Genomic DNA, 9984 nt, shown 5'->3' on the forward strand with positions numbered 1-9984 from the left:
TTTTTTGAGACAGAGTCTCACTCTGTCACCAGGCACCAGGCTAGAGTGCATTGGAGCGATCTTGGCTGACTGCAACCTTCGCCTCCCAGGTTCAAGCAATTCTCCTGCCTCAACCTCCCGAGTAGCTGGGTCTACAGGCACACGCCACCATATATGTCCCTGAAAAGTTGCTCTTCAGAAACCTGGTCCCCTACCAAATGGATCCCCTGGCCTGTAGACCTCAGAGAAGGGGGAGTTGAGGACTGAACTCTGCTGTTCTTTGTTCTAAATTTCTTCATGAGGATCCTGATGGAAGTTGGGCCAGACCTGAACATTCATTTCTGCTGACCCCAAGGTTTTAGACAAAGCTTCGTTTCCTTAACTTATCATAAATCAGAGTGTTTGAATTCATATGACTTTTTTTTTTTTTTTTTTTTTTTTAGACAGAGTCTCACTCTGTCGCCAGGTGCCAGGCTGGAGTGCAATGGCGCATTCTCGGCTCACTGCAACCTCCGCCTCCCAGGTTCAAGCAGTTCTGCCTCAGCCTCTCGAGTAGCTGGGACTACAGGCACGTGCCACCATGCCCAGATAATTTTTGTATTTTTTTTTTTTAGTAGAGATGGAGTTTCACCATGTTGGCCAGGATGGTCTCGATCTCTTGACCTCATGATCCGCCAGCCTCAGCCTCCCAAAGTGCTGGGATTACAGGCATGAGGCACTGCGCCCGGCCCACATAACCTTTAAGTCTCCCCCTTTATCCCACGCTTTGAGGCCAGACAAGTGCATCACCTCCATGTATCAATTCATGATTTTGCCCATAACTTCTCCTTTCCTGAAATTTACCCCTGCCTTTAAAAATTCTTGCTCGTAAGCCATTGAGGAGGTCAGGTCTTAATTATGAGCTGCCCCATTCTCCTGGCTTGGTGCCCTGCGAATAAATGTGCTCTTTTCTCCAGTTGCAAAATCTCAGTGTTGGAGTTTCCTCTTACTGCACTGGGCAAGTAGACCCCACTTCAGTTTTGTGACAAAATGAACTTTAGAATTTCTTGTCAATATTTTAAAAACCTGATTGTCTTTAAGATTCATGTCTCTTTACTCTATTTATTCAGGTCTTCTTTTACCTATCCCAGTCAAGCTGACTAATTTATACATTCACTACTTAACTTTTATACTTTTTTTTTTTTGAGGCAGTGTCTTGCTCTGTCACCCAGGCTGGGGTGCAATGAATGGTCTGATGTCAGCTCACTGCAACCTCCGCCTCCCAGGTTCAAGGGATTCTCCTGCCTCAGCCTCCTGAATACCTGGGATTACAGACACGCACCACTATGCCTGCCTAATTTTTGTATTTTTAGTTGAGCCAGGGTTTCACCATGTTGGCCAGGCTAGTCTCGAACTCCTGACCTCAGGTGATTGACCCGCCTCGGCCTCCCAAAGTGCTGGGATTGCAGATGTGAGCCACCACGGCTGTCCCAACTCTTATACTTTATAAAATAAAATTCACAAATATGAAAAAAACTTTGTCATATCATCTAGTTTGTGGGTTCTGAAAATATGGTCATAGCATATCATAGAATATAGGCCAAGTTTAGTCGTTATGGAAGAATGATTTTTTTCTACCAACGGTGCGATAAGAAGCTGCTCCAGTTATTACCTACTTAGTAATAATAGTTAACATTTGGGGAGGCGTTACTTTGTGTCAGGCTTGGTGATAAACTCTTCACATACATATCTCATTAATCCACTCAATAACCCTATGCAATATTCTTCTGGTCCTTGTTTTACAAGTGAAACAACTGAGCCTCTGAAATGTTCAAGAACTTACCCAAGTCCACTCAGCTGGATAGTGGCTGATCTGAACCCAGTAGTGCCCCTCTGCCCTCACTGTTAACCACTAAAGTTGCATGTATGCTGGCCCGGGCACAGAGGGGCCATGGGGTCCCCTGGGGTTAATGAATGAGTTTGGACATCTAATGCTTCTCCATTTCTACAACTCGACTTGATTCCTACCTTCCTGCAAGAACCTTGAAAGGAGAATTCCCTCATAGACTCACAAAGTATCTTCTTCTTGTCTATAATCTATCTTTCACAGCAGAAAGATTCTTCATTTAAACAAGGCCCTAACCTCCCTCATTCCCCAGCCTCCAGTAGAAGAAATGTCCCTTCTTCCAGTCAGGAGTTAACCACCTGCCGTAACTTCCTCTTTAGGCATAGCCAGAGGAAACAGTGTGGCTGTGCCTTAGCGCTACAGGAAGAAAATGAGTTGGCAAAGGAGCTGTGGAGGGATTCCTGAGCCTTCATGCCAGCTGGAAATTTAAGGCCTTGGCATTCGGGACTTCACCCTTCGAAATGTCTTAGAGGATGGCCCAGCAACCAGCCAAATGGCCCAGTGGCCTGGCCCAGTGGAGACGGTCTCAGCTTTCGACAAGCCAGCTGGAGAAAGGGCTGGACAGGAAGGGGCCCACGGACAACAGATACTGATAGGGCGCCCTGGGAAGATCCAGTTTCCCTCCAACAGTGCCTGGCTCCCATTATCGGATTAGATGCAAAGTAGGCTGGCATGCCAGGGGGTGAGGAGAACAGTGTCTCCAGAAATCCTCTGTGAAGACACCCAAGTATTGTTTAGAAGCACCCCTGTATCTGGAAGACAGAAAACTGCACCCACTGCTTGCAGACATACGGTTCCAGTTCTCCCCACAGGACTTGCTCATACATCCAGCAAATATTTAATCAGTGCCCACCATCTGCCACTGTGCCAGGTGCTGGGCCTCATCATGAGTCAGGCAGAGGTGGTCCATGCAGTTTTTCCACAATGTGAGAGGGTGTTGAGGAAACTTTTAACTCTCATTTAACTATGGAACTATCTCTGGTTTAGTACCTACTACAAAATAAAACCAAGCGCTTGTTGATAATTTCTGAGTGGATGATTGTGGAAAAGCCGGAGAAGACTGGGGATCAAGCAGGAGAGATGGAATAATGAAACTTCCCTTAACTATCATCACTGTTACCTCCTGCCTCCTGACTCCTGCAGCTCATTTCCAGGGGGTTGCAGCTTGGGGGGGAAGCAGAAAGCACATCCCTCACGGACCCTAATGGGGGGCAGATTCGCTGGCAGCAGTCACAAATACGTGCTATACACACTCCCCGTCCTTTCACCCTTCCTAGCTGGAGGGGACCAAGAGAACGCAGTGTGGGAGGCAGTATGAGGGGTTGTTGAGCTGAAGGCAGTGAAAAGCTAAATGGAAGAAAGCTCTCTGCCCTCCACTTGCCTAAATGCAGGATATAATTTAGAAGGATAAAAGGTGTCCGCTCCCTCTCTCTACAGGGAAAACAAGTTAACCACTGAAGACAGCTTTAGACTGTCATGGGCCTGGAGCTGGAATCAGAGGAATCGACATGAAGGTGCTTTACTAACTCTGTTTATCCGCCAGTTACTTACCTTTCTACAAGTTCCCCGCCTTAGACACTCAAAGTCCTTTTCCTTTGTCTGTTCTGTCACTTCTTTAAAACTTGGCTTTTCTTTGTTGAAGGTGCTGTGCAAGCTGGAATTCAAAGCTACCTCTCCAAGAACTACTCAATTCCTGCGTGTCTCCCATGCAGATGTGAAATATACATGTGAATAAACTTCCACTGGTTTTTCTCTTGTTAATCTGTCTATTGTGTCAGGGGTTCATTTCAGCCACAAACTAGGGGGGTGAGGAAAAACCCCTACAGTGACCTTGGCACGCACTGAAGAAGGCCCCCTCACTTTCCAAGCTTTCCCATCTCAGGTGGAAGGAGGCTGCTAAGTCATGTGGCAATTCTTCAGGAAAAGATCAGAGTGCTTCTACTTCTGCAGTTCTAAAAATATCTTTAAGTGCATGAAAACATCCATAATGCATGGCAGGGACACAGGCTGTAAGAGAAGCCCTGGGATGAGATCAAATGTCAGTCCCCAAATTCCACCACAAAAGATGCTTTCCTGCTGCATAGCTGCTTCCCAGAGTCTCCTGCTAAAAGAAAAAGAATCCAACTGGTAAAACGAGCATCAGGTAGAAGGCTCAGATTTTCCTGCAGAGGAAACTGATATATATGCGTGCCCCATAACGGTGAGGCCTGCTTCCCACCCTTATCCCCCCACCCACCCCTGCACCATGGTCTCCCACACTGGGACATTGCAGCAGTGGCCAGCCCCTCCTCACCCCTGCACCATGGTCTCCCACACTGGGATGCTGCAGCAGTGGCCAACCCCTCCTCACCCCTGCACCATGGTCTCCCACACTGGGACGCTGCAGCAGTGGCCAGCCCCTCCTCACCCCTGCACCATGGTCTCCCACACTGGGACACTGCAGCAGTGGCCAGGGCATCCTCCTGCCTTGGCTCTGGCCCCATAAAGTCCTGTCACCACTTAACCAGCTTGACCCTTTAAACATGAATCAGATTAAGCAACTCCCTTGCTGGGGAACTCCAGAGCCTCCCGCTGACATTTGGACCAACATCCCAGACGTTCCTCCAGACTTCGATGCACCTGCCAGACACTGTCCCAGCGGCCGTCACTCATTTCGACCTTAGGGCCTTTGGAACTGCTGGTGTATTTGCCTACAGGACCCTGCTCCAGGACTGCATGGGCTTCCCTTCTGCACTGTATTCAGATTTTGGCTCAAGTCTCCTCTCCTCAAAACACACTTCCCAGCAAACCCTTCTAAAGCAGCTTCGCGCCTAGATGAGATTCCTAGGACTGTTCTAACAGATGACCCCCAGCTCCACTGGAAACAACTGGCATTTATTCTCTTACAGGGCTGGAAGTCAGAAGCCCAGAATGTTTCGATGGGCCAAGTTGAGGTGGAGGCAGGGCCCTACTCTTGCCAAAGCCTCTAGGGGAGAATCCTTCCTTGCTGGTTCAGGCTGGAAGAGCTGCTCCCCTGGCATTCCTGGGCTCAAGGCCCCTCCCCGGTCTCCCAAGCCTGCAGGGTAGCATCTTGTCACTTGTCACTTTGCCAGCTTGTGCTGCAGCCAAATCTCCCCCCGCACCCCAACCAACGCAAAGACATGTGCCATTACCCAGATAACCAGGAGAATTGTAAGAGCAAATACAAATCAGAAAGAAAAAAATAGGTTTTCTTTCTCCATGGTGAAAAAAGGCAGAGACGCTCCTCACCAACATCCCCTTTCCTGGGTACACTTACATTAGAAAACTCATGATTATGAATTTTTCTCTGTCCATGTGAGATGCATGTAAATCTTTGTTTTATTTCATATTTTTATTATTTTTTAAAGACAGAGTCTTTGCCACCCAGGCTGGAGTACAGTGATGCTCACTGCAGCCTCAAACTCCTGGCTTCAAGTGGTTCTCCTGCTTCAGCCTCCCAAGTGGCTGGGAATACAAGCGTGCACCACCACACCTGGCTAATTTTTAAAAATTTTTTGTAGAGACAAGGTCTCTATGTTGCCCAGGATAGTCTCAAACTCCTGGCTTGAAGTGGTCCTCCTGCCTTGACCTCCCAAAGTGCTGGGATTACAGGAGTGAGCCACCGCACTGGGCAGAGAGATACATACATGTTTTCTAAAGCTAAGAAAAAACCTTTTGCCAGCTCCACAACTCAGAACTGTTTTTCTCTAGGACCTCTCTCAAAAAGCGAGCCATCTCTTTGAAATGTAAACATCAGTAATCCCAGCACTTTGGGAGGCTGAGATGGGAGGATTGCCAGGAGTTCAAGACCAGTCTGGGCAACACAGTGAGATCCCATCTCTACAAAAAATAAAAATAAAAAAATTAGCCAGGCATGGTGGTGCACACCTATAATCCCACCTACTCAGGAGACTTGGGTGGGAGGATCGCTTAAGCCCAGGAGTTTGAGGTTACAGAGAACCATAATTGTGTCACTGCACTCCAGCCTGGGAAACAGAATAAGACCCTATCTCTTAAAAAAAAAAAGTACTGAGATGGAAGGGCCATATGTGATCAGGTCAGCTGACTCTCATATACATATATGAAACGTAAACATCAAGGAAGACAGTGTCCCTGTCTCCCAGTCTGCATGAGAGGGAGAGGGTTAGTCTCCTAACTTTGGCTCTAAATTACAAACCTATTCTTTGTCATATGAGTTTATTTTTCCTTTGGATAAAGGCAATTAGCAAGCACAGGTGGTTACCCCAATTACTAAGTGAATTTAGAACAAACTGTGACAAATGGTATGTTCCAGTCCACTCACTGAGGGTGAGTCACTTATCTTTGTGTGTGTGGTGTTTGTGTGTGTGTGTGGTGGGTTGTGTGTGTGGTGTTTGTGTGTGTGGTGGGTTGTGTGTGTGTGGTGTTTGTGTGTGTGATAGGTTGTGTGTGTGGTGTTTGTGTGTGTGTGTGGTGGGTTGTGTGTGTGTGATTGGTTGTGTGTGTGTGGTGGGTTGTGTGGGGGAGTTATGTGTGTGTGGTGGGTTGTGTGTGTGTCTGTGTGTGGTGGGGTGTGTGTGTCTGTGTGTGGTGGGTTGTGTGTGTGTGGTGGGTTGTGTGTGGGGGGTTGTGTATGTGTGGTGGGTTGTGTGTGTGGTGGGGCATGTGTGTGGTGGGTTGTGTGTGGTGGGTTGTGTGTGCCTGGTGTTTGTGTGTCTGTGTGTGATGGGTTGTGTGTGTGGTGGGGGGGGTGTGGTGGGTGGTTGTATAAAAGAGTTTCTTTTTGTCTTTGCCATCTCTTTTTTTTTTTTTTTTGAGACGGAGTTTCGCTCTTGTTACCCAGGCTGGAGTGCAATGGCGCGATCTCGGCTCACCGCAACCTCCGCCTCCTGGGTTCAGGCAATTCTCCTGCCTCAGCCTCCTGAGTAGCTGGGATTACAGGCACGCGCCACCATGCCCAGCTAATGTTTTGTATTTTTAGTAGAGACGGGGTTTCACCATGTTGACCAGGATGGTCTCGATCTCTTGACCTTGTGATCCACCCGCCTCGGCCTCCCAAAGTGCTGGGATTACAGGCTTGAGCCACCGCGCCCGGCCTGTCTTTGCCATCTCTTAATGGGTTTCCTGTGATGTGCATCTCATTCTGGTTTAATGCTTATTCCAGAATAAAACTTTAATATCTCTTCTACTTTTGTGGAGAGGTTTTCTGGCTTAACAGGAGATTTTGTTTTTAATTAATTTCCCCAGCATAATATCCACACCTCAAAATTCTTAGCTTAATCACATCTGCTAAGTGCATTTTGCCATGCAGGGTTCCATTCACGAGTTCCAGAGATTAGGACCCAGATATCTCTGGAAGCCCTTGCTGAGCCTGTGAAGCCGCTTTGCCTACTCCATCACTTTCTAGCCCCTACTCAGCTATATTGTTCATAGCATTCTCACCTACCGGAAATTAGCGATATTTTATTCACTTGGACAGTTTTTGTCTAGTTCCAACCACAATAGAAGCCACACGAAGGCAGGGATTTGGCCTGTCTTTTCACTACAATATAGCCAGTCTCTAGAAAGGTGTCTGGGCCATGGTATGTATTCAGTGTTTATGTTTAAAATGAATGAGCAAATGTAAGTACAATCTCACGGTTAAGCTAATTTGATCAGACCACGCTGAATTGTCACACTGCAGTTTGCAGCAGTGTGAAACATTTTTTTTTTTAAGAGACAGGATCTCACAATGTTGCCTGGGCTGGACTTGGCCTTTTGGGCTCAAGCAATCCTCCAGTCTCAGCCTCCTGAGTAGCTGGGAATACAGGCAAGAGTACCCCCATACTCGGCACGTGAACCAATTGTTAGCAGTAAATTTCCAACTGTTTTCCCTTGGCTGCTGCTTGGCAAGCAGGTGGTGAGAGTCTGGTAGAACCTGCAGTGAGAGAAAATACCACCTCTTCTTGGAGAACGATTTACATCGGCATATTAGTGAGGCAAAGAACAGAAACTCGGAAGAAAGGTTGTTTATAATTCTCTTCCTTGAAGGACTGACTATAGGTAGCAGGGTCTTAAATATACTCTTTTTTGGGGAACATATTCCAGTTAGGATAACTGGGATGCAAGAACCTTTAGGGCACCTCTCACTCCCAGGAGGAGAGGACGTGACCAGAGTCACCCACTGGTGTGAGGAAGGTGCTCCGCTCCTTGCTGACCACGCTTACCACCATGCCTCTTGGTGATTTGGTCTTAGAGACAGTACATTGCCAGCAACAATCTGCAACAAATCACCTTGGTGCCTCAGTCAAGACAGAACATGCTCCACTTTATTTTTATTTTTATTTTTTTAATTTTAATTAATTAATCTGAGACGTAGTTTTGCTCAGCCACCCAGGCTGGAGTGCAATGGCGCGTTCTTGGCTCGCCGCAGCCTCCGCTTCTCAGGTTCAAGCAATTATCCTGCCTCGGCCTCCCGAGGATTACAGGCGTGCACCGCTGCGTCTGGCTAATTTTTTTGTATTTTTAGTAGAGACGGGGTTTCACCACATGAGCCAGGCTGGTCTCGAACTCCTGACCTCAGATGATCCACCCACCTCGGCCTCCCAAAGTGCTGGGATTACAGGTGTAAGCCACCACTCCTGGCCCACACTCCACTTTAATTAGAAATCTGCTCTGTTACTCTTTCAAGGTCAAATCTCATTTATGATTACAATACTGTGTCTCTCTACTCCAAACTGGTATCAGGTTTCATCTTCAACTTAATTCAGAAGATGAATTTAGAGCCCAGGTATACCTGTTCTTGGGTTTACTGTCTGCTAAAATCCAAGCTTGATTTGGAAATGCAAGGAGACTCTGAACAGACTCTTAGAAGTCTGTGATGCAGCAGAAGCAGGTGTGTTGTCAAGTGTTAGTTTCCTGTGGTTGTCATGTGCCTGTGTGTGTCATGTTTATGAGCCACATGTGCACATTTACCAAATCGCTGAAATACCACCATTAACCTCAGCTCACTCCTGCCCAGACCCCTTTCACATGAAACCACTCGGTGACTTGGAGGAATTGGAGTGTAGAACCTGGCTTCAACTCTGTACCCTCTGATCTACTTCCAAGACCGAATCCGGTTCATCGTTAAACGTGGTGTCTTCAGAGTTGGCCAGGAAAGTCCCAGCTGGGTTACCTTCACTTTCTGAAAGCAAGAGAAGAGAATATTCTCTTAATGGGATTTAAGAGGGCTTATTTTTGGAAATTATTAGAAATTACCACAATGTAACATGTTTACTACATAATTTTTTTTTTTTTTTTTGAGACGGAATCTGGCTCAGCTGCCCAGGCTGGAGCACAGTGGCTCAATCTCGTCTCACTGTAACCGCCATTTCCCGGGTTCAAGCGATTCTCCCGTCTCAGCCTCCCAAGTAGCTGGGATTACAGGCACCCATCATCATGCCTGGCTAATTTTTGTATTTTAGTAGAGATGGGGTTTCACCATGTTGGCCAAGCTGGTCATGAACTCTTTACCTCAGGTGATCCGCCTGCCTCAGCCTCCCAAAATACTAGGATTACAGGCGTGAGCCACCATGCCCAGCCAGGTGATTATGACATAATAATGTTCTATTAAATTACCATATTCTGGAAATAATATACTAAAATTAAATTTTAATATAATAAATCTTAGTATATTATTACATATACTATATTATGTGTAATAGGATAATATACAATATATTATTGATATATTCAATGATAAATTTAAATTAATTTTAAAAAGAACACTCGTAAAGTATTTAATTTCACAGCATCTAAACTACCCTAAATGCCTCCCACTGGCTGAAATGCCATTCATTTTCTATGCCCTGAGCTGGTTTACAGTTCTAACAAATACACATATGGCATACAAAATCAGTGCAACAGATTGGCATGATTTCTGGTTAGAATGAAATTACAAGTTCTTTTACTTTTAAATAATTTTTAAAGCCAGTCAAATTTAGCAGTGGAGGGTTGTATACCAACTTTAGTGACACTAATGTGAATCAGTCCTGGTAACTCACTACCAGCCAAGCAGTGCTAAGGATGAAACCACAAAGCAACAGGGGATGATGTAAGTAGGTAAGAAAAATAATTCCACAGCTTAAAGAGTAATGGACATAGGTTGTGCTCAACGTCTC

At 46.2% G+C, this 9984-nt stretch overlaps 1 long non-coding RNA gene across 1 annotated transcript in view; it reads right to left on the bottom strand.

Moving 5' to 3' along the window:
• Positions 1 to 7102: 7102 nt before the first annotated feature.
• The window catches only part of LOC108298116, a 17365-nt gene continuing 14483 nt past the window's right edge, over positions 7103 to 9984 (bottom strand). The window contains exon 3 of the long non-coding RNA XR_001822454.2: positions 7103 to 7113. This is a non-coding gene — a long non-coding RNA (uncharacterized LOC108298116). The remainder of the gene's footprint in view (positions 7114 to 9984) is intronic.

Source organism: Cebus imitator, unplaced genomic scaffold (assembly GCF_001604975.1).
Source record: "Cebus imitator isolate Cc_AM_T3 unplaced genomic scaffold, Cebus_imitator-1.0 Scaffold20, whole genome shotgun sequence".
Lineage (NCBI taxonomy): Eukaryota > Metazoa > Chordata > Mammalia > Primates > Cebidae > Cebus > Cebus imitator.